The sequence below is a fragment of the Macaca nemestrina genome, assembly GCF_043159975.1.
Source record: "Macaca nemestrina isolate mMacNem1 chromosome 14 unlocalized genomic scaffold, mMacNem.hap1 SUPER_14_unloc_2, whole genome shotgun sequence".
NCBI lineage: Eukaryota > Metazoa > Chordata > Mammalia > Primates > Cercopithecidae > Macaca > Macaca nemestrina.
Window position 1 is genome coordinate 128856 of NW_027257578.1, and position 26298 is coordinate 155153.

General features: G+C 46.7%; 1 long non-coding RNA gene across 8 annotated transcripts in view; it reads left to right on the forward strand.

The window, feature by feature from the left end:
* The window catches only part of LOC139361181 (uncharacterized), a 99768-nt gene extending 73964 nt beyond the window's left edge, over positions 1–25804 (forward strand). For 5 of the 8 annotated variants that reach the window (XR_011618749.1, XR_011618747.1, XR_011618748.1 and 2 more), the window contains 6 exons: positions 16455–16794; positions 17607–17694; positions 18386–20797; positions 21847–22653; positions 24185–24352; positions 24748–25804. This is a non-coding gene — a long non-coding RNA (uncharacterized lncRNA). Of the gene's footprint in view, positions 1–16454; positions 16795–17606; positions 17695–18385; positions 20798–21846; positions 22654–24184; positions 24353–24747 lie in introns of those variants that run through there. The other 3 variants (XR_011618752.1, XR_011618753.1, XR_011618751.1) reach the window with 3 other exon arrangements.
* Positions 25805–26298: the final 494 nt, after the last annotated feature.

Sequence of the window (26298 nt, forward strand, 5' to 3'; positions counted from 1 at the left end):
TCTTATTTCCTTTTACCTGGAGACTGGAAGACTGGGATCAAGGTGCAGGCAGGGTTGGATTCTCTGGGGCCTCACTCCATGCTGTGTAGATGGCGTCCTCTCTGTGTCCTCACAGGTTTCTTTTATGTGCGTGCAGCACTGAGGACTGTGTCTAAATTCTCTTAAAAGAACACCAGTCATACTGGATCAGGGCCCACTCTTAAGATCTCATGGGACCTAAATTGCCGAGTTAAAGGCCCGGTATCTAAATACAGTGACATTTTGAGTTTCTGGGGTTGTGACTTTAACATGGGAATCTTGGAGAGGGGGCGGGGGACAGTTCAGCTCATGACACCTTTAGAGGAGAATTCTGGAGAAACGGTTACGTTGGATTAGGCAATGTTTCCTTGGCTGAGACGTCTAAAGCTGTAACAAGCAACTGAAGGGAAAAAGACAGTATCAAAATTAAAATGTTCATTTCAGAGGATACTATTAAAGTTAAAAGATAACCCACAGAACAGGATACATTGTCACAATGAGAGTCTGATATCAAGAATATATTTAAAAACTTTTAATAAAAATCCAATTTAAAAATGGACAAAGGATTTGAATAGACATTCTCCAAAGAAAGACATATAAATGCCTTAAAAAGCACATGAGATGGTTACCAGAATTCATCATCTTAGAAATGGAAATCAAAACCACTGTGAGATACCACTTCACAACCACCGGGAGGGGTAAAACCCCAGTATTGGACAGTGACGTGGTGAATTTGGGAAAACTGAAGTCTTGACATATTGCTAGTGGGAGGGGAAGTAAAATGGTACAGTTGATGTGGAAAAGTCTGGCAGTTCCTCAGAAAAGTTAAATATGAAATCACCGGACGACCCAGCAATTTCACTACTAGTCATAAGCCCAAGAAAACTGCAAACACTTTTACAAAAAAAATCTTATGCAAGAATCTTCATAGCATCAGCATTCGTAGTAGTAGAAACAGTCCAGGTGTCAACAGGTCACTCATTGTGAGAATTCCACTCACCTTGGACGTGAAAGATGCCAGCACCGAAGGTCACGCCAAAGGTCACGCACTGTACGATTCTCCTCACAACAGGTGTCCAGAATGGGCAAATCCAGAGAAATGGAAGTTGGCTGGCGATTGCCAGGGGCTGGCAGAAGGAAGGAGCAGGTGCTGACTCTTAATGGGTTCAAGGTTTCTTTGGTCCGTGGTGAAAAAGTCCCAGAATTACATACTAGTGGTTGATGTGCAGCTTTGAGAATACGCTAAACAGACTGAATTGTATCCTTTAATATTGGGGCTTTTATGGTTTGTAAATTCCTTTCAATTTCAAAAGGAACTCAAGACCTTCTTTGGTGTTGACATTTAGATGGCGAAAGAGACAGTATCCAAAACAAGTTACTATGTAACTCACGTCCCCAGAGTTAAACTTCATTTTCTGAGGATCTTGAAGTGTTTGAGCCTAGGTGACACAATGATCCTATACTAGATGTTACACCCCATCTTACTGTTTTCTATCTCACATAACCATATTCAGGAAAAACCGACATGTAAACATGAGCTGAATGCTATGCAGAGGCACATTCCTCTTACCCGGATGATCTTTAGTGGTGCAGTAAGAGATGAGGTCAAAGCAACGTTAGTTTAGTTAAATTTCCATGGCAACAGGAATTTGGCACATCTGATGAGTTAGATGTCCCTGCACAGCTCCGAACGGGGTTGCCCATTTCTGTGTGGTGTCTGTGTATATTCTCACTGTGGAAATAAGTGATAGCACCTGCACAAACACTTGCCTGGAAACGCGCACGAAGCTGGTGAAGGCAGAGGACAGGTGAGAGGGAAGCATGGCTCAGCCCTGGCAGACAAGACCGTTATTCCGAACGCAGAAGATTCAGGAACACAATCCTTGGGAAAACTGGTGATGTCCGTGGATCTTACCACTGTCGGGTTGTATCTGTGCAGCCAGTTACCGGAGCCGCCAGAACCGCATGTGTTGGTATTGGTGTCATCACTCAACGCTTCTGACTTTTCCTGGTGCTGATGAGGACTGCATGTGGCGGAAGCAAAGTGCTGACCTAGCACAGATCATCAGACCCCAGTTATTTTCTATGAAGGGGGGGCAGGGTTAGAACCCCCCCACCCACTCCCCAATCCTATAAGAACTGGGATCTGACGATCTGTGCTGTCGAGAGAGGCAGGGTTAGAACACCCCACTCCCCAATCCCATTGTTGGAAATAATAGTTGGCTTGGGAGGGTTTTTATTCCAAAGGTTGAAGCCGTGCGTTTCTGGAGCCTGGGCTGTCAGCAATGGTGGCTGGGGAACGCTGGGGCTGTGGTCATCCGGCTGCCGGCAGCCCTGCTGGTGGGTCCTGCCTCTTTGACATCGTTCGTTTCTGAAGCTTGCTTTCCCCGGTGTTGGAAGTAGCAGCACTGGGGGAATGGCCGCCTTCCTACAACGAAGCTCTGCCAGGAGAGTAGACATGGAGCATCTGTTCAAGGACGTGACGTTCTGGGCACCGCACCTATGCGTTCTGCTTCTCAGCGGTGCCTCCTAGTTGATGTTACCATCACCTGGCATTTCCCAGGAGGTAACTCGCAGATGTCACACTGATGGAAAGCCGCAGCAGCGCGGTTCAAGTCCAGGGCCAGCTGGAGCACATCAGCAAGATCAGGCTGGACACATGTGCTTGCTGACAGGAAAATGACAGGAAATGTGCTTGCTGACAGGAAGGTGACAGGAAAGAGGCTCGTGTGGAGAGGAACCAGTGGATTCAAGGCAGGGAACCGAAGGAGCAAGTAATCACAGAGTGGGAGGCTCAGGAGCCAGCAGGCAAGTGGGATGTGGCTTCGGTGCTGCTGGGTTGGTGAGGGGCCTTCTGTGACTTTTCTAAGCGTGCAGTCAGTTGTAGGGGTGGGTGTCGGCTCCCGCAGATAAAAGCCAAGCGTCTTGCAGGAGAGCAACGTGTGCACTGGGAGTTCCCAGTTGCGTGTCCCGGCATGCGTCCCAGAGGCCCCTGATAAGGCTCAGTGCACCAGGCACACAGTAGATTGTTGGTTCCTGACCCAATGAGGAAGTGAGGGAGTGAGTGAGGGCCGAGACACAGGTGCAGGGATGCACGGGACGGGGTGTAGTCAGGTGAAGAGTCAAGCTGTGGGGTCCGGGAGAGATGGGTTCGAGAATAAAAGGGGGTGCAGTGAGGTGGAGAGTCATGCTGTCGGGTCCGGGAGCGATGGGTTTGAGAATAAATGGGACCGGGGTGCAGTCAGGTGGAGAGTGATGCTGCTGCGGTCTGGGAAATGTGTTTGCTTCTATCTGAACAGCTGGACCTGAGCATATCTGTGCTTTGACATCTAATCTGTACACTGTCCTCGGCAGGGTGTATATCTCTGGCAGAGGACACCCCAGCCACAGTGGATGTCAGCGGCGGTGGCTGGACTCAGGGTCCGTGAATGTTGCGTGATTGAACATGTTTGGTATATTCTCAGCTCCTGCCCAGGTGCCTCCCGAGCATCAGGTGTTGTGGCTCCCCACAGCCTTCCCATCTGTGTGTAGCATGACCACCACCTTCCTACCATGTGTTTGTCCTACCACGGCTGCCGTGTCTAATGGATGCTTTGCTTTCCAGCTACTTTCCTACCATCAAAACCCTTGAACGACTTTGAGTTTCAGAGATGACATGGTATTAGTCTTTCATGATTGCTCGGAAGATTTCCAAAAGCAAATGCAACTTACAGGATGCAAGATGTTGGAAATGACAGTAATTATAGATGAGTTTTCTCAGTTAGTCTTTTGATTGTGGTAAAATTACATAGCACTCTATTTTTAATTGTGTGGTTTGGTGGCATTAAGTGCGTTCACACTGTCGTGCCGCGATCACGGTCACCCATTTCCAGAACTTCTTGGTCTCCCCACGCTTGAAACTCGATCTACCAAACACTAGTTCTCCTTCCGCCCCAGCTCAGGTAAGCACTACAGATTGCGTACAAAACAGGCTTTTTCAGTAAGAGAAGGGGCAAGGAAAAGAGCTCTAAAGACTGTCCTGAGATTTGAGGAAGTGTTTTAGGTTTTGCTGTCTGGTTCCCAGTGTAAAGGAACTATTGAAGACATGGGAGGGCGGAGGTCTGTGATCTCAGGAAGTGCTGGGCTGGGCAGCTTTCCCACTGTGACGGGGGCACTTGCCCTCAAACCCGCCTGAGATAATCGTGTGAGGATACTGCTGCATTGTGACAGCTCTGAACTTGGTCTCCTTGAACGTTACCAAGTACATAAGCTTTGGAGGTTACCGTCTAGTGTCTGCAGGAGACCTAGAATTTGAATATTGTTGACTTTAGAACACACTCATTTTATAACACTTTACCTGTTCTCATCAATAGGAAATATGCTGTGTCTTTTTTTTTTTTTTTTTTTTTTTTTTTTTTTTTGCCTTAATATTCTGTGTTGCGGTGGCAGTAGTTGCAGCGGATGCTACTTCTGGTTCATGGTCATCGCCAAACACAAGCTTCTGGAAATCATGTGAAAAATGAAGGGGAAAGTGCTTTTCTGCAAAGGCCTTTTTTGAACATCTTGTTTTCTTCTGGAATATCTGTTGTGGTGTAAAACGTTTTCATATTTGGAGGTTTGTAACATGTTTTATACTGGTTAGCTTTGAAACCCCATGTTTTTGCATGTCATGGGGCTGCTTTATCCTGTTATTCTATGATATAGCTGGTTTGCAAAACTATTGGTTATTTCACTTTAAAAACCAAAACAGCTTACAGATTGAGCGTGATTCCTGTAAGAATTTAATTGTAAAATTGATTTGTGTTCAATAAACTTACTGGAATGACTAGATCAGTGGACAAAAAGATAAGAACATGTCAAGTCTCTGGGCCAGGAAGGACTTCCAAATAATACAAGTGATACACAGCAATTTCTTAACAAAAGATTAGATTTAGTACATAACTGTTTAAACCTCCATATTTTCTATTATAGCCATTCCACAGTGCCCATGGGGGTGGGCAGCAGGACTGCCTATGGAATCCAAGGTCTGTGGGCACTCAGATCCCTGCTATAAAATGGCATGGTATTTGCATATGGCATACGCACGTCCTCCTGCAGACAGTCATGTCAGGGTTGCTCGTAACAGCTATACCATGGACATGCCATGCGAGTAGTTGTTTAATGAATAATAAAATCTGAATGTTTAGTACAAACACATTAAAAACGTTCTTGATCTATGGTTGGTTGAATCCACAGGCCTGGAACCCCGGGAGAGAGTAAAAACTCTAGAAGCAAAACGAAAAAATAAAGAATTTGAGGTCAGCAGTGATGGGCGTGGGATCACACTGAATCTCATGTGTTTTGCTGTCTGTGTCACCGTGTCCCGGGTAAAGGGGAACCATTTTTAGCTTAAGGTAAAATAGCTAACAGGAAACACTACAGAATGGGCATGAAGGCGTGCCCCTCATTACCAGATGCTGCTGCATTTGCCCTTAGGCTTCACTGAGGGAGGGTCAGTTCTGACCCTTTCTTAGATACTGACCTGGAACGGACAGAATCGGGTTTCAGAAAAACCCTCGAGCTGTGAGAGTTGCTGATATCTATGTGAGTGGGGTTCATGTGTCAAACTCAGGTTTAAGAAAAACCAATTCTAGGCTGGGCATAGTGGCTCACACCTGTCATCCCAGCACCTTGGGAGGCTGAGGTGGGCAGTTCACTTTTGAGCCCAGGAATTCGAGACCAGCCTGGGCAACATAGCAACACCCTGACTCTACAAAAAATTGAATAGGAGTGGTGATGTGCACCTGTGGTCCCAGCTACTTGGGAAGCTGAGGCTAGAGGATCACCCAAGCCTGGCAGTTTGAGGCTGCAGTGAACCATGATAGCACCACTGTGCTTATGGTGCACTGTGCCTGAGTGACAGAACAAGAACCACCACCCCACACACAAAAAATCAATTCATGCAGAGGCCAGTTCTGCTGGGACCACCTGTTAAGGCTACTCTGGGCTTCACAGTTTGAGAAGTTTCTGTCCAGGGGTGAGAGGGAGTGGCTTGAGGGCCTAGAAGCCAGTTCTTGTGGTTCAGCGTGACTGCGGATGTGGAGGTGGGGGCAGGGCTCTCCAGGGCATGAGTGGGTAAACGGATGGGCTTCCAGGATGAGCCCCTGTGACTTTGCCTGGTTTACATCTGTCCAATACAAATCCACAGGCTCTTACTCTAGAAGCTTCTGCCGGGGCTGATGGACTGGCCTGGGGACAGAGGGTGCCCTCAGAGCCTCAGGGTGCCATCTGGTTTAGGAAGAGCACTTAGTCACCTAGATCTAGGATTTATGACACTACAAGGGGACTCGTCAGACTCGGAGCGACAGCCATCTGCATTCTAGACTTGGTTCTAGGCGAAGTATTTTGGAGCCTGTTGGTACCCTGTGTTCTGTTTATGTGTAAAACAAGTTAGAGTTATAACTAGTTACAACCTATTTTTTAAATTTTGCCACAGAATATGGCAGTTGCGGTGGAGCCTGGCCAGAGACCCCCACACTTGGACGCTGCCGCGTGCTGGGGCTGCAGGCGTTGCCTGCATCGGCTCCCCCTCCTGGCGTGTCTGTGTTCTTGACACGGGCGCCCATCGAGGCTCGGCCTGTGGGATTCATGCAGCCATTTGTCTCCGTGTTCCTCTGAGGTTCCGCAGACTTCACGGTCCTGTGGCAGAGCGTACGGTATCTGCTTGCATCCTGATCTCCCCAAACCCCAGGACAGGCCAAGAGTTCCTTACACACAACTGCAGAGGGCCCCGTGGTGTGGATTTGCGGGTGACACAGCCTTTCCCCAGCTCGGCCTTCGTCTCCAGAGTTGGCTTTAGGTTGATAGAAGCTTCCTTCAGACTGGGGGGCCCTGAAGCTTTGGTGGTAGGAATTCGGTGACCAGCACGGATGATACCCCGTTTCTCTGCATTTGTAGCAATAGTTGTTAACATGACCACGAGATGTACAGAGGAAGGAAAAAGGAGGTTTTATTTTCAGAGTAACACTCTGTGCTTTGGGAAATGTGGTCTCGAGGGAGCTGTAAGCACGTGCCCCTCAGGAGGGGAGGAGGCCGCGGCGCTACACGTTCCGGGGTTTGTTGGCTGTGTGTGTTCATCGGGCTCATGGAATGTCGGAACGTTTACAGGGAAAGTGGGGTTTGCTCATCCGGTTCGTGCAATGTCTGAACACTTACAGGGAAAGTCTAGCACACATGCAGTGAGTTAACCTGTAACATCCATGTTCGCCTTGGGGCGAGCGTAACATTTGAAATGAGGTGGACTGGGCGTGTCATGTACAAAGGTGAGCTGTTGGGCGCAGACGTTTATGCGCAGCCTCAGTCACAGCCAGGACTGGCTCAGGGTCTGCAGCTTGTGGTGGGAAAGGACACTCACGAGGCCATTCTGTCCAGTCGGGGCTGCCGGCAGGGTCCCAGGGTGGGGCTGTCTTGTCGGCCGGCGTCTGGAGTCCACCCAGGTCCCGTGGGCAGCTTTCCTCTAAACCAGGCTTCTGATTGTGGAGGAGACTTCATGCTGGTTAACAGACTGTACAGGAGTAGTGCTGTGGGGCTTTGGGGTCGACATTCCCTATGATGCTGGTTACATTTCTCTCCAGACCTCATCGTAGACACAGAGATTGTACCTCATCTGACAGCAGGGGGGTGCCATGTTGATATAGTAATTTATTGTATTAACCTTTTTGTTACTATTTTAATAACCTTTTTTTTTTTTTCTTTTTAAAGAGATAGGGTATTGCTGTGTTATTCAAGCCAGTCTTGAACTCCTGGCCTCAAGCAATCCTCCCACCTCGGCTTCCCAAAGTGCTCGTCTTATAGACATGAGCCAGTGTGCCGAGCCTACAGCCATGTTTTTAAAACTCAGCAGTTTAAAAATCCTACTCCTTTCACCCCCTCAAGCAGGCTGATTGGCCTTGTGCAAACTGGGGTGTCACGATCTTGGCACCCCTTTTATTTTTCCCTTTGGCCTCAAGTTCTGATGAGAACAGCAGTTACAAAATGGGCCTTAGGTGATTCTTCCATTACTAAAGCCAGAATTCTTACCAGTTAGAGATGTTTGTCCCTAGGATCCCAGAAAGCTCTTTTGAATCAAGCCCGCAGCAAATAAGAAAGGAACTAAACTCTCGGTCCTCTGCTTAGTACCTGGGGATTGGGTTAGTTGCTGATACCCTTTGATCTGTGCTCACATGCTACATCTCGTCATGGGAAGCAGAGTCGCCCTGTGGAATAAAGCCCAGCTCACGATGGCACGTCGAGACACTCTGGGCTGTCAGTCCCTTATACAACGGCAGGCGTGGAGACTCAACATCACGTGCAGAGCCCGGGCAACCGGAGTGCATCCACCTTAGAGACCACACGGACTGTCGGCAAGGTGGACCTCCAAGCATATGGCCCTGACAGGCCCGCTGCGAGGTGAATTAGGAATTCGTTAGCAAAGAAATCAAACTCGCCTGTGGGTCCCAGCTGCTTGGAAGGCTGAGGTGGGAGGATTGCTTGAGCCAGAAGGTCAAGGCCGCAATGAGCTGTGATTGTAATACTGCACTCTGGCCTGGGTGACATAGGAGACTCTGACTCAAAAAAAAAAAAAAAAAAAAAAAAAAAAAACCCAAACCTTACTCTTCATAGCAGGAAGGAGAATTTATCAAAGTAACTGCAACAAAATCTTAGATGATATAATTTCAGTGGCTAAGTGAGCTGTCCAGCCCATGTGGCTGGCTCACAACGCAACAGAGCAAGGTGCTGCTGCAGCTGCCCTCCCACCTGATCGCTTGTGGACTTTTTCTGTTTTCCCATATCTCCCTTTTGGATACGTAGCTCGCTACTTTATAGCTAAGCATCAGTAAAACAGGTTGTCTATTTTGAAAAGTAACTATTTTGTCTTTTAAGGACAGAAAATGAAGCAGGTGACAATAGCATGGCGACCTGGTGAATAGATTTAGAGGAATATTTAATACTTGGCACCACTCTGACCTCTTCTTCTCTCATGCTTAGTTACAACTGCCGCCTCCTAGGACAGAACACTTTGAGCTCTGTGAGTAGGAATTCAACATGTTCTAAATCAGAAGTTTTAGTTAAGCAGTATTTTCTGTGAATGCCCAGATCCTAAGTGCTCACTGTACTGGTGTGTGGCGTCGAAGAAGAAACCAGGGCTTGGGGCCGGGTCTATGGTGCAGTGTCCGCGTTCCCATATGTGAGACGGGGGCCATGACACACGGCCTAGAAGGTTCAGACTGTGGGATTGAATAGATCTGCCCACTCCTGGGAAGCCTGGAGTCTAACTCGACTTGGGCTGGTTTTAGGGAGATGCTGGCAGCGCTGTCCTCACAGGTCACTGGGAGGGGCTTTGGCACCGTCCCTATGAGGTGTCTCATGATCAGCCCAGCTTGTTCATCTCAGAAGCTGCTGGTCGTGTTCTCGTTCCTGTTGTTTGTTGCGTGTTATTTTGGTTCTGTCCATGTGGGGACCTAGGAAGTTCCACAGTGAGAGGAGAGCCGCTGAGCCGCCTTCCTGCCTGGACACCAGCCCCACGGAGGACCATAACTGTTTGAGGGTGGCTTCTGCGCCCAGCCTCACCTGTGGAGGCATTGATGCAGTGGTACTTTCTAAGCTCCTGGGGCACACAGTGCTGTTGTGTGGATCCACAGGCCACTGTGGCGTCCGAGCATGTGCTCCCGGAGGAGAGGACTCTGCGGGCACTGATACTAGGAGCTGGCTGAGAGTCCAGCGAGTGAGACTCCCTGTGACGTGCACAACTGCCATCTGCACAGCCCCTCCTGACGCCAAGATAGTCGTGCGATAAATGCAAAAAGTGCATCTCCAGCAAAAAGCCGCCGAATGTCCACACATCCACCACGGCGGCTTTTTGGTGTTAATACGATGAATGTGAGCAGCAGGTGGTCTGCGTTCTGGGTGTGTGTGACTGTGCCACTGCAGTTTTGTTCTCATGTCTTGATGAGCATGAACGGTTCCTGACAAGGATAGGTAAGGATGCTGTGACCTGAGACTCTGCAGTATTGTAGTTTGAGGAACCAAGGAGTTTTTCTCTCTTGTAAACTCATGAGGGAGGATGTTCCAGGCTGGTGACTGCTCCATGAGGTATTCAGGGATCCAGGTTCGTTTCAGACCCCTGCTCTGCGTTACCAAGGACACTGCTTTCCTTCCTGTGGTTGGGACTGGGTGATTGCCACGGTGGCTGTGGGGGAGGCTTAAGGTGAGAGTGGCCATGATTTACCTAATCTGCATAATGACAGGGAGCCTGGGAGTGAAGTGTAGCCATGGCCCGGAGGATGGATGATGGATGTTGGTGAACGACTGGTTGCACTCACCGCAGCTGGCCCAGGGATGGGGAAGCATGGCTGAGTATGCCGTTCAATGGTACCTGATTCTTTCAGATTTGACTTCCTTATGGATTTTCTGCTGTAAAGAGGAGAGAGCCTGTGGTTCTAGGCCAAGCATCTCACTCATCTCATAACATCTTGTATATCTTAGCCAACATTTTTGTCAAGTTTTAGAAGTCCTATCAAACTGGCAAGCATTTCTCAATTTGGTTTAACCATTGGATTCTATATCTGTGTCTGCATCTCTATTTTACATCTATGTGGTTATTTGACACTCTGTAGTACCTTTGTAATAGGTTCTATTTGGTGGAAGTTACTTTCAACAAACCCTTGCTGCTACTTGAATTTTCAAGGTTGCAAGTAGAAAGGAGAGAATAAAAACCACATCTTCTCTAATTTTAAAATGCGTTGTTCCTCAAATCACACCAGAAGTACAAATATTACAAATTACAAAAGCAGTCAGAATCAAGGTTAAGAGATTTCTGGGTGATTCTGGCTCATCAGCAGTATTTGCTGAGGTGTGTGCAGCAGAGCAACACGCCAAGAAGCCCGGGAGGGGAGAGTTGGGAGGCCAGACTGTGACTTCAGAGGTGCTGTTGCCTCAGGGAGAGGAGCTAGATGCAGAGAGGATAAATGGCCACAGGTGTGACCACCGCCATCCTTGCAGCGGTACTAGGGCCTTTGTGAGCTGAGTTATGAACCGGATGAAGGCTGTGCAGGCGTGTGAGAATCCAGGCCAGACTCGACGGGTGGAGGCTTGGCAGATTTGAGGAGCCTAGTGAGGCACCCCCCACAAGGTGGGGACTAATAGCCACCCCTTCTCCTCCCGCTGGCTATTAGGGGCCATGGTGGACTCATAGCCAGTTTACGATATTGTGAGTAATATCATCTCCCCCTCTGGAAATTATGAACTCTTTCACAGATGGCTGTATACCCTCAGTGTGTACACTATCAGAGGGTGTACACCCGTCTGTATTGGGAGTAATATCATCCTCTTCCTCCCTGAATGTTAAGAAGAATATCCCAGGATTGCTTCTACTCCCTGAATTATTGGGTGTCATATCCTCCTCTCCGACATGGAAATTAGAAACAATATCACTGGGGGCGTGTACACCTTCTGTAATATTTAAAGTAATATCATCCCCTTCCCTCCAGGATCATGGGAACAATATCCCTGGGGGGTGTACACTTTCTGCCATATATGTAATATCATCCCTCCTGCCTTGAAACATTATGAAGGACCATCTCACATGGGGTGTGCAACCCTTGGTGCGATATTGGGAATGCAATTATCCTCATTCTCCCTTGCATGTTTGGAAAAATATCAGAGTGAGTGTACCCCTCCTGCCATATGAGGATTACTATGCTCTTCTTCCTTTCTGGATATTAGAAAGAATATCACACGTGGGTTTGCACTTTCTTCGATATCTGGAGTCATGTCATCCTCTCTCATTTTGAATAGCAAGAACAATCCCTTGGGAATGTACACACCCTGCCATTATGGGAGTAATATTACGCTCTCCCCCCTTTGATAATTAGGAACAAAATCCCATGCTCTCTATCCCTGGATATTAGGAACATCATCACAGGTAGGTGTACACCCCCTGCGGTATTAGGAGTAATAATATGATCAATTATTAAACATCCATGATCGATATTAACAATTATCAATGATATTATTAATAGGATACTGTTATTATGGATAATTATTTTAAATATATGATTATGCATGCTTAAAATTAATTGTTAATATTGTTATTTTATTACCAGCATCACTTAGTATTGATTTAAGTAACATTAATTGCTGATATTATTTTATTAATAGTGATATTACTATTATTAATGCTAATGTTAACATTTTTAGTATTTTACTAATTAATATCGATGATTACTCTTAATTTTTCTCATATTAATATTAATAATAGACTTGTTCCTGATATCCGGCGGGGAGAGGATATTACTCCCAATATCGAAGAAAGTGTACACCCCTGTATGATGATATTCCTTACAGCCAGGGGGTAGAGGATGTCATTATTGAAACTATGGCAGTGGGTGTACATCCGTTCGGTCGTCTTGTTCCTTATATCCTGGGTGGGAGAGGATGATACAACTCCCAATATAGCAGGGGGTGTACATCCTCCTGTGATATTGTTTCTTATATGCAGGGGGAGAGGATGATATTACTCCCAATATCGCAGGGGTTGTACACACCTCCTGTGACATTGTTCCTAATATCCCGAAGGCGGGAGAGCATATTACTCTCAATATGGCAGGGGGTGTACACCTCCTTTGTAATATTGTTCTTAATATCCATGATGAGAGAGGATGATATGACTCCCAATATCACAAGAAGTGTACGGCTGCCTGTGATAGAGTTCCTAACATCTAGGTGGGGAGAGGATGATATTACTGCCCATATCGCACGAGTTGTAAAATCCCTTCGATATTTTGCCTACAATCCTGAGGGGAGAGGATATTATTCCCGATAGCAAAGAAGGTATACAACCCCCTGTGACACTATGCTCAATATCCGCATTGGGAGACGATGACATTACGCCCAATATCACAGGGGATGTACACCCACCCTGGGATATTGTTTCTTATATCGAGAGGGGGAGAAGATGCTATTGCTCCCAGTAACGCAGGGGCTGCGGCTGTACACCCCTCCTGTGATATTGTTCTTAATATCCTAGGGAAGAGAGGGTGATACTACACCCAATATCTCATGGGCTGTACGGTGTCCACTCAGAGATGTGTGGGGCTCTCTTACACCAGTAATTCCTTCTCTAACTGTAGTCACATACTGGTCATCCAGGGGCCTCCTAAAATCCAGCAGCATAAAAACAAGTGGAATTTCTGAGAACCAAAGATGGCGCACGGTTCTGGTTGGGCTGCCACAGGCAGTTTTGTGAAAAAACAGAGATGTATTTCCCACAGTTCTGGAGTCTGGAGGTCTAAGGTCAAGGTGAGTTCAGGGCTGGCTCCTCCTAAGCCCTCCCTCCTTGACTTTCAGATGGCATCTTCTCTTGTGTCCTCGTGCGGTTGTCACTCTATAGATGTCTGTGTCCTGATCTCTTCTTACAAGGTCATCAATCCTAATGACTTTGTTACCTTAATCACCTCTTTAAAAGGCCTATCTCCACATACAGACGCATTCTGAGGTCCTGGGTTAGGACTACAACCTGGGAATCTTGGGGTATGCAACTAAACTTGAAGCAGATGGGGTCTTATGAACCTGTGTCACCCAAGATCATGCCAGAGCCCCATGAGGGAGCCCCATGTCCCCCCCTTTGATATGGTTTAGCTGTGTCCCCACCAAAATCCCGTCTTAAATTCTCATGTGTTGTGGGAGGATGGAAGTGATAATTTGACAGCAGAGAAGACAGTTGCCGCCAGGGAGGGGAGAGGGGACCCCAGGCCTTCGAAGTTTGGAGGGTCTCGGGCCCCTGGGCAGAGCAGGCAGCCCCACCCCTGTGACACCCCTGATGACCGCTCAGTAGTTGGAAAAGGTGGAATCATATGCAGAGGCTGGTTGGGGAGATAGGAAGTTGTTGAATGAGTTTTTAAATATTTCCATCAAAATTCTTACTGCACCCTTGGTGTTGATGGGGACTAGTGGCTTCACCATGTGCCTGGCTTCTCCTTGGCTCTGACTCTGGAGGCCTGGCCTAGGGCTGCTGGTTGGAGGTAGAAGGTGGAGGAGGCAGCAGGTAGAAGGTGGAGGAGGGAGAGGAGCTGTCCTCCCTCCTCTCTTACTCATGCCTGTCCACGTTAGCAGCCCCTCCCCAGGCATCCCTTGCCCATGATCTGGGGAGTGCTATTCTCACTTCCCTTGGGCCCTGCCCACCGAACTCCAAAGAATCCCGTCAGTGACTCCTTTTAATCACCCCTTTGCCTGTGACAAAGTCTTCTGGGGCCTCCTGACTGATCTAAGGAGAAGCCTGGCTATCTGTGCAACTTGTTAAAGTGAAGTGAGTCATTCACACTGGCAGGTATCTACAAGTCACACAGCTTTGCAACTGGAGTGACTTTAAGCTCATCGAACCAAAGCTTCCATGACAGATGAGGACACCCAGAATCATAGGATAGAAGTGACTTGCTCCCATCTGGGTCGGCCAAGCTGAGACTCAAGCGTAGAGTCTAGCAAAGCACACTTCGTCCTCCCTTAGAAGAAAGATCCTGCCCGCACGGCTCACCTCCACCTACCCTAGGTCTCCCCCACCCTCCCTTAGAGGGAAGCTCCTGCCAGCATGGCTTACCTCCACCTACTCTGGGTTTCCCCCACCCTCCCTTAGAAGGAAGGTCTTAGAAGGCAGCACATTCACCTTCCCCTACCCTAGGTATCCCCCACCCTCAGAGGGGAGTCTTTGGGTCAGTCACAAGACTACTCCGGACATCTGTAAGAACAAATAGTTTCCAGCACAGTCCTTTCCTGGGGTCTGCCTTTTCCCTCTGGGATGCTTGGAAGTTGAAGGAGTCAGGCAATTCAAGTTCTCCCTGGTATCTCAGGGGCCACTGACACACAGGAAAATGTGCTGCTCTGCTCGCTGTTTGAATTTGATGGATGCTAATTTGTTCTAAATGAGCCTGACATTCATGAGCATGTAAACATATGTTACTGGTGGTGGCTTGCAGGGCCACATGCTGATGGATCTCGTGGGCTGTCCCCGCCGGACACCACCAGGCTGCCTGGGTCTTTGCTGCTTCTGGCTAAGGCTCCAGATGTTGTTTTTCTTGCACTATGAAGTAGGCATTTTAGCTATGGGGATATATATATATATATATATATATATATATATATATATATATTTTTTTTTTTTTTTTTTTTTTTGCACAAAAGAAACACAGACAAATCTGTAAAAAGAACTTGAGTTTATGCGCCGATCTACTGGAAGGAGCCTCTTAGAATGTCAGCTGCTCAGTGTCTGCTTTGACTCCCAGTCCGTTCTCTGTCCTGTGGCTCAGAGACTCTGTGGGGCTGAATTATACATTTGATCTCGTTCTGCTCAATATTTCCCCACAAGTAGTGTTTAGGATGCGACTGATGCCTTTAAAGATATCTGCAGCAGGAATAGTGCAGAGAAAAAAACACTCTATGCTAAAATATTTTGAGCTGAAGGCAATTAAGAAGCGCTCTGGCCTTCCCTCTATTTTCTGAAAAGCACACAACATAATCATATTATACAAAGACAAAAGTGCCCTTTCTCCCCTCTCTGCCAGAAAGGACGCAGGTCAATCTCTGCAGACAACTTCAGACCCTTATCGTTCGGGAAACAGCACCAGAGGAATTTACACAAAAATCTATCATTTATTGGCCTTCCCACAATTTGTTGCCCCCAATGACCCAAAGTCCTTTTACTTTGTCTTGGCACTTCTATAAACATTTATTATCCTTGTTGAAGATGTTATATAAAAGAAAGCTCTGAGCTGTCTCTTTGAGATTCCCTCATTCCCTGTGTATCTCCCATGTATATATGAAATATACATGCTAATAAGCCTCGGTTTGCTTTTTATGGGGTTCATATGGTTTTGTTATAGGAACCCCAGCCAATGAAGCTAAGATGGGTGGAAGAAAAGATTACATTTTTCTCCCCTGTAGTAGCATTGTTCTAGCAGTAGCTTTTTTTTTTTTTTTGTAGATTTCTGTTGCGCACACACACACACACACACACACGCGCGCGCGCAGACACAGCAATATAAAAAGAAGTGTGGGGAGTCCTGATGAAATTTTAGGTCCCAGAGATTCCTAAATATGTTGGGAAGTTGTCTTTAAACATTGATTTTTTTTCCCACATTTACTCTCATATTTTTGATTTTTTTTTCTTCTGAGATACCATTTCTAGATTGTTTTCCTACATTTTCTTGCAAGTCCGAGAGAGTATGCTGGTTAGTAGTGTGTCCAATGCACCACTTCTGTCCTTGTCAGTAAAGAAATGTAGTAATTGAGAGGGATATGAAGGTCACACTACACAGGGACGGAAACACAGATATGAAGTAAATAAAAACACGTGAAAACCCAGCATTTCTGGAACTCTCACCTACTCCTGTGCCGATATTCATCCTTCAGCTTTGCCTCCGTTCTTCCCTTCTTTTCTCATGCTATAGGGTCTGCTTTGGCGATGTCATCTACTTTCATTCTTCCAAAGTCAAGCTTCTAGCTTTGGTTGGAACTGCAGACCCATTGACTCATTCAGCAAATACTTTGTAAGCACATGGATAGTCACTGAGAATACCATGGTTCACCAACATGACCGTGGCCCCTGCTCACGAACCTGCGGCCTGATGGGGAGAATGGACACTAATATGACAATCACTCGAATGGGTTTCTGATGAAGAATTGAGGAAAGCGCACCAAAGAAAGGGAAGCGGGATTCTCTAAATTTATGCTGTAAAAGAACCTGGTGTATCTTGAGATAAGAGGTAGAAAATCGATGCATTCTGGAAGGTATGATCCCCTTGCAGTCTGGAGAGAAGTAGAGGTTGATTGTTGAGGGGGTTGGAGTGTAGGAACACCACGGTCTAAACAGAGATGGGGGTGCATGCAGAATGCCTCTTGCAGCAGGAAACAGGCATGTGCAAGGAAGTAAGCACGGGAGAAAGTGGCACAAGACAAGAATGAAGGCAGGCAGGCAGGGGCTGGGAGATGATGGTAGATGCTTTATTCTCTTAATAACAGCAATGGCATGCTGTTGAAAGCACTTGGAGGTGGGGAAGTGGGTATGACATGTTTAGTGTTTTTAAAATTATCACATTGTCTTACCCAACTCTATTTTTTTTTTAAATTTTTAAGTTCTTGGATACATGTGCAGGTCTGTTACATAGGTATACATGTGCCATGGTGGTTTGCTGCACCTGTCAACCCATCATCTAGGGTTTAAGCCCTGCTTGCATGAAGTATTTGTCCTAATGCTCTCCCCCCTTTTGTCCCCACCCCCCAACAGGCCCCCGTGTGTGTCTTTCCCTTCCCTGTGTCCATGTGATCTCATTGTTCAACTCCTACTTATGAATGAGAACATGCGGTGTTTGGTTTTCTGTTCCTCTTTTAGTTTGCTGAGAATGATGGCTTCTAGCTTCATCCATGTCCCTGCAAAGGACAGGAACCCATTCTTTTTTATGGTTGCATAGTATTCCGTGGTATATACGTGCCACATTTTGTGTATCCACTGTATCATTGATGGGCACGAGATATCCTCTTAACATGTGATCCAGCAATTGCACTCCAGTATTTATCCAAAAGAGTTGAAAACGTGTTCACAGAAAATCCTGCACATGGACATTTATAGAAGCTTTATTCATAATTGCTCAAACTTGGAGGCAACGAAGAAACCAAAATGTTCTTCCCTAGGTGAGTGGATAACTAACTTGTGATATATCCAGACAATGGAATATTCTTTAGCACTGAAAAGAAGTGAGCTATCAAGCCATGAAAAGACACGTAGGAACTTTAAACATGCACAGCTACACAAAAGAGGCCCATCAGAAAAGACTAAATACTGTAAGCTTCCAACTAAAGGACATTTCGAAAAAGGCCCGACTATGGTGTGAAAATATCCATGGTTCCCAAGTGTTGGGAAGAGGGAGAGATGAGGTTTTTAGGATTTTAGTGCAACTGCTCTGTACGATGCCATCATGGTGGATACATGTCATGACACATTTGTTCAAACCCATAGAACCAGCACCAAGACGGAGCCCTCATGTAAACTGTGGACTCTGGGTGACAATATGTCAACGTAGGTTCTTTAGTTGTTACAAATGCTCCCTCTGGGCAGGAGAGTTGTTAGTGGGGGAGGGTGTGCATGTGGGGGAAGAGAAGGCATATAGAAGGACTCTCTGCACCTTTCCCTCAATTTTTCTGTGAACGTGAAACTGCCTAAAAGATAGTGTATTTTTTAAAAATAAAGGAAACAAATGGAAACAAAAAGTCCTCACAAAAATCAAATGACAAAATGATCACACTGGGTGCTTCAGGTCAAAATGGAAGAACAAGGGCTGTATTTACCATCCCACCTGATGACTTTTTTCTCACTGTTTTTCAGCATTGTTCTGGAATCTAGTCGGTGCAATAAGGTAAGCTGAAATATATAAAATGCACTCTTATTAGAAAATAAGATGTAAACGTATCTGTATCTGCAGGTGACATGATCACCTGTGTGGAAAATCTCCTGAAATCACAAAAAGCCACTAAAACTAATAAGAAGAAGTTACTTACTAATAAGTGACTTTGGAAAGTTTGCAAGATACAAGCTGAACACACAAGCAATATTTATGTCTTTATACACTGGCAAAGAAATAATTGGAAATGGAAATTAACAAAGCAATATTATTTATAGCACATCAAAACATGAAATACTTCAGACTAAATCTGACAAAAGATGTGTAAGATCTATACACTGAACAGCCCACAGTGATGCTGAGATAACTAAATAAATGAAATTATATACTAAGTTCATGGATCAGCAGGCTCAATATTGTTAAGATGTCAGTTCTGCCCTTGTGGATCAGAGGTTTAATGCAATTCCAATCCAAATCCCAGCATGATTTTGTTTTACTTTTTTATTTTTCAGTAGAAATGAACTAGCGGATTCCAAAATGTGTCTGGAAATTTAAAGAACCCAAAAGAGCTAAGACAACTTGGAAAAAAAGGTGGAGGACTTACCTGAACTATCAAGATAGTGTGGTATTGGTATAATAAGAGAAAACTGGGTTAATGAAACCTCCTAGAGGGTCTAGTAATAATCTCACAAACATGTTACATATACGTAGTGGATTTTTGAATAAAGGTTCAAAGACACTAAATTAGAGAAAGGACGATAATGATGAGAGAAGGATTAAATACCATAGGCCAAAAAGAGAAAAAAGAGCTCCTGCTAAATATCTTCACAGTGTTGATGTCACTCATGCAATTCAATTCACATTTTGCGTGTCTAAAAGTTGAACAGACCTCTTCATTCTCTTTCCCCAATTCACTCCACAGAGATGCTGGTGTCTTTCAGTGGAACTTGGAAGTTTGCTCTTCTTTTTAAAATGAATCTCATAGATACTGTTTATGCAAGAAGTTATGGGACTATAACTTACAAATACTGTTCTAAACCTTGGGATCACATATTCCCCTTTTTCTCTACTTATCGTTTCTAATCAGTTTCCCATTTCCTCTTTCTCCTTCATATTTACACTGCATTCCTTTTAGTTCAGGTCCTTGTTACCCCACTCGATTTCTTGATGTGGTCACCTGAATGTCCTTCGTGTTTCAGCCTCCTGGAATCCTTCCTTCATGACCCTGAAGAACTGCCCTCCAGACCCGCAGGTGTGACCCAGAATCAAGGATCTCAAAGCCAAGTGGGATCTGAGAGGCTATCTAGACCAATCCTCCATGACAGACGTATACCTTTTGATGACTTCACTTCAGAGCCCAAAATATTTGCACTGCAGGCAGAATCACCTAAATCACTTGATGCGATGTTCAGTCTTCCCGTGGTATTTTCCTATCTGCATCTCCCTACTTTCGGTCAGCCATTTCTCACTCATGACACGGAATCCTTCATTCACAACACATTATTATTGTTCTCCACACACGCTCATTTGTTTTCTGCCTGGGTTTTTTGTTACATTATTCCCTCTGCTGGAAATACCATTTTCCAAGATATGACTACAGAATTTTAACGTATTCCTCAGAATGATTCACATATCACATATTCTACCAAATGGCTGCAGATTCTGTCACTTCCTCTCTTATCCTATGGCAACCTGGAGAACGTTCTTCTCTTAGCCAATAGGATTTATCATGGTCCTTCTTTATCTTAACAATAGTTTAGCGGGACTGAGAACTGGGAAGTAGATTTTTCTCTCAGGGCTGAGAACTGTCTTAGTTTAGCAGATCTCTCTGGGGCTCCATTCTGGTTGTAGAAAAGCAACCCATAGGGCATGATGGGGAGGAGAAGGAGGGGAAGTAAGCTGTGTTGCATGAAGATGGACAGTTGTGACCCTTACTCCGGGGTTGGGAGTTGAGGCCCCTAGGAAGGAGAAGCTGTAAGGATGAAGATGAGGCATAAAAAGTGATACAGGCCGGGTGTGGTGACTCACGCCTGTAATCCTAGCACTTTGGGAAGCCAACGTGGATGGATCACGAGGTCAAGAGTTCAAGACCAGTCTGACCAATATTGTGAAACCTGTCTCTACCAAAAATACAAAAATGAGCTGGCTGTGGTGGCACATACCTGTAGTCCAGCTACTCGGGAGGCTGAGGCAGGAGAATCACTTGAACCTGGGAGATGGAGCTTGCAGTGAGCCAAGATCATGACACTGCACTCCAGCCTGAGTGACAGAGGGAGACTTCATCTCAAAAAAAAAAAAAAAAAAAAGTGATGCATAGTAACAAGACTGCCTGAGGAGAAGAGGCAATCAGCAACCTTCTCCAGGGTGGGATGGCTGAAGACCCTTTAAGAACAAAGGTGTCTACTTTCCTTCTTTAGGTTGCTCTATCATGATTTAATGAACCCTCCCAATCTACTGTATTCAGTATTTGGTATGAGTCAATTTAGGGGAATTCTAGAAAACATAGCTGGCTGTTATCATCAGGTTAATGTAGATTGGGAGGAAGGGAAAAACCCCAGGAGGCACGTAGGAAGGACAATACGTGAAAATAGAAACTTGAAGTCAGTTCACCCTTCAAACAAAATCCAGTTTCCAGAAGACATTGTCAGGGCTGCTGGGTCTTCTCATCTGAAGATGGGGGATTCCAGATAATTATTATACTTGAATCTCACAGGATGGGGTGATCACCACCAGCTCTCAAATGGGATGAGTTACAATATCTTCTATCAGGAGGCGGTAAATAAGAGGTTAGGTACACGTCTGTAGTCATCACAATTTTGTCAAGATTGCTCTTTTTACTTCCATGTCATAGATGGAGAGCCTGATGCTTGTGGAAGTGATTGGTTCAGGGTCTCACCATCAAAAGTGGCAGAGGAAAGATTCCAACATGTTTTAAAAGCTGCAAACTGAGCTGACTCCCATCCTTGCTGTCATACCGACTTTGAGATTTCAATCCTCCTGAAGGCAGGAAACTTATTCCATTTGTTTTTATACCCTCCATAACACTAGTGAGCAAGTTTTGCTCAAAGTAACATGGAATATTTTGCTGACTCAAGGGGAAAAAGTAAGAGACTTAAATGACACCATCACAAGTCAACATTCAAGGAACAGAGACATATTTAGCATGAGCTGTCTCAGTCAAATCAACATAAGCATGCACGTTTATCCTTTACATGGGGGTAAGACAGCAAACACAATTGAAAAAATAAGCCAAGTGTAAAACATTTGTCACAAAGGGATGGATTTAGACAGGAGAGCAGTGAAGTAGGTTATAAAATGGTCAGCATAATCCATTTTAAGGAATTATTAGCTGAAACATGCAAAGCATTTAGGATTTCTGGGAGAAGTGTACAAACACACCAAATGTTTGTCCGACATTTTCTTCACTGCTTCTGTCTTTCCACAGGGCTGGAGATGATGTTGACCAACGGCCTTGGGAGGAGGGGTTGCAGCTGAGTCCACACCCTCTCAAACTCCTTCAGACTGTTTGTTTTTGTAGACTACTTTACCCTTAACAACAAATCCTAAGATTTACTCAATCAATACAGCAGTCGTTGGCCAGAGTTCAAATTTCTGATTCGAAGGAATCTGCACTCTGCCTGCCAGGATCGACTATTAATGGCTTCGTCCGTAGAGGAGCTATGTCTTTGCTCACTACGGAATAGTATTGAGGCTTCGAAAGGGGTATTTTGCTGGTCACCTCCCGGTCATCCTTCTGCTCACCAAGAACAGATACTGTTCTCAGCCCCTTACATTGACAAGGTCGTTTAATTCTCACATAGCCCTTTCAGATAGATGCGACTATTACCCCCATTTTACAGAGGAGGAAATCAAGAGGCAGAGGACATAGGCGAATTGTCCCAGATCACAGAGCTGGCCACGGAGCTGGGACTTGCACCCGGCCAGCCTGGCTCCAGAGTTCCCTGCCCTCCTCCTGTACAGCACGTGTGACCTGCAGTAATCACCGCCCAAACAGGCAGGCACTGCAGATAGCCAAGCACATCTCTTCCGACTTCAGCACGGAGGAAGGTTCGTTTTCATTCTGGTGTTCAGCTCGGGACTGTGTTTATCACCACAAGGACGCACAACCCAGAAAGCTCAGTCACGTGACGTTGCCTTCTACGGTCATGGTTTTCTACTTTTTGGCCCCATTTTCCTGCCCACTTGGCCTGCTGGGACGTGAATGATACATTACTACTTCTACAGAATGCAGGTGAGCAGGTGGCATGGCAAGGTGGGTTATTGGACAAGATTTCCTGACAGCTGGAAGCTTGGGGGAGACCCGCGGTGGCCCCTTGTTGTTCTTCCCTCTGGGGTCGAGCGTGAGTCCCTCATCGCTGGTGCCAGGCGGTGTCACAGTTTTTAGCACCCCACAGCCAGGGCGGCTTCTCTGTCCAGCTCCCCCCGCCCCGCCCCGCCCGGCTTCTTTAGTGAGAGAAGTTCTCTGACTTGGGATTTTGCAGTCAGAAGAGTGATCATTACAATTTTCATTTTGAATATTGTGGCCCTGCTGGACTGCGGTGCAACAGGCTCTTTGATGAAGATTGGCAGAGATGCTAACGGCTAGGGCAGCAGGATCAACGGGAGCGAGGAGGACTCCTGGGATACAGCTCTTAGCTCCCCCCGGAGGGAGCCACAGAAATGTGAATCTGCTCTTCACATGGCCGTAGACTCTCCCGTGTCCTCCATGGAACCTGTGGAGGCAGCGTTAGGTGCTGGCCGTCTCCGGGGTGTGAGCTCCGTGAGCAAGAGAACATCTGCCCTCCCACCCCCATCTCCGCAGCTGAGTCCTCTTGCAGTTTTGATTTTTAGAATGAACGCAGCAACCTGCCCCATTCTGCTGATGCTGCAAAAAGGAGCTGGAAAAGAACGTGCACAGCTTCTCCAGTCTTAGTATTTGTTACCTTGTAGTTTGGGAAACTTTGGCTTGAAACTTGGCTGTCCTAGTACAAGGATGTGCTGAGGATTCTATGATCCTGCTAGATTCTTCCAGGAGGTCAAGTTGAAAACGAGCTAGCTGCTCTGCCTCTGTCATTCTGTTTCTCTTTCTCTTGTCTGTGTCTGTCCCGTCTCCCGGTTCCTCTGTTCGCCTTTTCCTCTCTACTTCTCTCTCCATCCCTCCCTCCCTTGCTATTACTCCAAAGAATATTCTTGTTGAATTTGTTTCTCCATATCTTCTGCCTTTCCTTGGAATACATTCCTAAGAGTCTACTCATTGTGAAAAGCAAACGGCCTTTAGATGTTTTCCAAATCTAACAGATGGGTGTCCTTTCAGACAGAGCTTCATTTTACACTTTTATCAAGAAGCCCAGGGCTCCCTGCTCGCCATGCTGCAGTCGCCCTCAGGAGGTTCATGGAGAGCAGAGGCCTTGGGGCTACATTAAGGGGTGTATTTTTTCCAATGTCCCGAAGGTATACTTTGGGTGGGCGTTGAAGTAGGAAAGTGACATCAGCACTGCCTGTATGGCATGGGTTGGTCAAGTACAGTGTGCACCCGACCCCCGGACTGGCTCTAGGTGGGGATAAAGGACTTCAGTTATTACAGGGTGGGTTGGGCTGGCGGCTGCCCAGCTCTGGGGACAGATGCGTCGGCTTTCGAAGCCCAGGTAGCACCTGTCTGAGACTGCACAGCCCTCCTCACCTCTTCAGTTCCTGAAGGGAAAGACCCCAGGAGACTGAGGTGAAGAACGCTCTTCCATTTTCAACTCACCCACCATTAGGGTTCTGCCCCCTCTACCCTCCAGCTCGCCAACCGTGAAGTTTCCAGGGTCCCTGGCCAGTCACTTGCGGAAGCCTCGCTCTCCAGGACCTACCTCGGGAAAGAGGCACCCTACTCGAATGCGTGCTTCTCCAGGAATATTTGCTCTGGTAATAGCTGAGAATAAAAGGCATGTCTAACAGTTTGATTGCAGGTGGGTGACCCCGGGGCAAGTGACTTTGGGAAGATGGGGCTGGCTGGCGTCCTGTGTCCTGACTTTTCTTCTGAGCCTCTGCTCAGAAGAATTAATTTTGAGAAAATTAATCGGGCTGGGTACTCCTGGGTGGCATTTTCTTCTAAGTGAAAATCTGTAGAATTCCTGCATTTGCGGGAGCTGGGGTTTTCTGTCACGACCTTGTGGGGAGAGGGGCTGCCCTTCTGTGTCCTGGCAGTGTGGGGCCTGTTTCTTATCCAGACTTACCCAGACTCTTCTTATCCAGAAGAGTCAGGTGCCTGGCCAGTGAACTGCCCAACTCAAATTTGTATGTCGCTCGTATCGACCTAAAATGAAATAATGAACTCTAAAACATCCCATTTCTGGCATTACAGAGACCTAGGAAGGGAAGGCTTATAGCCGGCTTCTTCACAATCCAACTGGAAGTAGGGTAGCCGGATCCTGGCATCCGTATCTCCTGCTGGGTGAGGGTCACAGGATCTCAGCGCCCAGGTGAGGCAACGATGTTGAAAGAGGCTTCAGAAGAACTGGGCCAGAACAGTGGAATCAAACGGAAAAGACTGGAAATTCAATCAGCTTGGGGAATGACCAGAGAGCGTCTGTTGCCCAGCAAGGCTTGAAAACAGAGATTCCCAGCAACAGGGCCATAGCAAAGCTCTCTCAGCACACCTGCCCCGGACCGTCAGCTGATGAGAGCTTGTGATTGTGCCATCCAAGGAGACGTAGCTATTTGGTCTTCAGCTGGTTCTGGGCACAGAGCATCTAAGACCCTTGGAATCTTGCGAGTGGTCAGAGTGCCTTTGTGTAGTCGGGACAGGCCTGGGAGCTGGGGCCCCCTAGGCAGTTTCAGGGTGGTTCTCGGGTTCAGAAAGACCAAGGCAGGACTAGAGGGCTGGAGCTGTCAGTCTCCAACCCAACCTCTGACCTGGAGGGAGAGGGCTGGAGATGAGTCAATCCCCAATAGCCAAAGATGTCATCAACCATGTCTACAGTGACACCTCTAGAAAACCCTAAATGGTGGGGTTGGAGAGCTTTCAGGTTGGGGAAAACCTTGACATTCTGGGAGGGCAGCATTCCCACTCCCCAGGGCCAGAAGCCCTTGCACTTGGAACCCGCCCCCACCCACCAGGCCTGGAGCAATGCACCTCTTCATCTGGCTGTTCACAGGTCCTTCATAACGAACTGGTGAGAGTAGGTCAAGGTGTTGCCCTAGGTACCGTGAGCCAGTCTGGCGCGTTATTGACCTTAAGTAGAAGGACACGGCAACCCCGATTTGTAGGTGGTCATCCAGAAGCAAGCGAGACCTGAAACTTGCCATTGGCGAAGCGGGGGCAGGCTCAGGGGACTGAGCCCTTGACCTTGATTTTTCCTGTTGCAGCAATATGTCCAATTTCAGAGCTGAAACATCAATAAATATTTCAACTGCTCTAACGTTAGTGTGCAAGTTGTACTTAGGGGTGTAACATCTGCCATTGAGATTTGGGGAGGACCCTCAGAACCAACCTCAGGGCCACCTGCCACATGGACATCAGCACTGTGGTGCAACTTGAACTCTGCAAATCAAGCCTCTAATGTCTTAGGGGAATCTGAACCTTCGATTTCATGCCCCGTGCAAGGTGAGTCCTTCCGAGAACACCCCTGGAGCACTTCGCACATGGTTCAGTGCTGATCAGTTCTCAATGATCTGTGCCACCAGCACTTTGATGCTTTGAACAACAACGTCCTATATCCCCCCCAACGGCAAGCTACAGATCTGATTAGCGAGCCAAGAGCCTCACGCTTCAGAGGGGTGGAGTGTGCATTAGTGACAGCTGAACTGTTTAGAAAGAGCCTGAAACAGCCAGCACCCGCTGGGCTGGAGTACAGGTGCCTAAATAGTGCAACAGCGGACACATAAGCTAAACTCACAGGAAGACAAATTCACA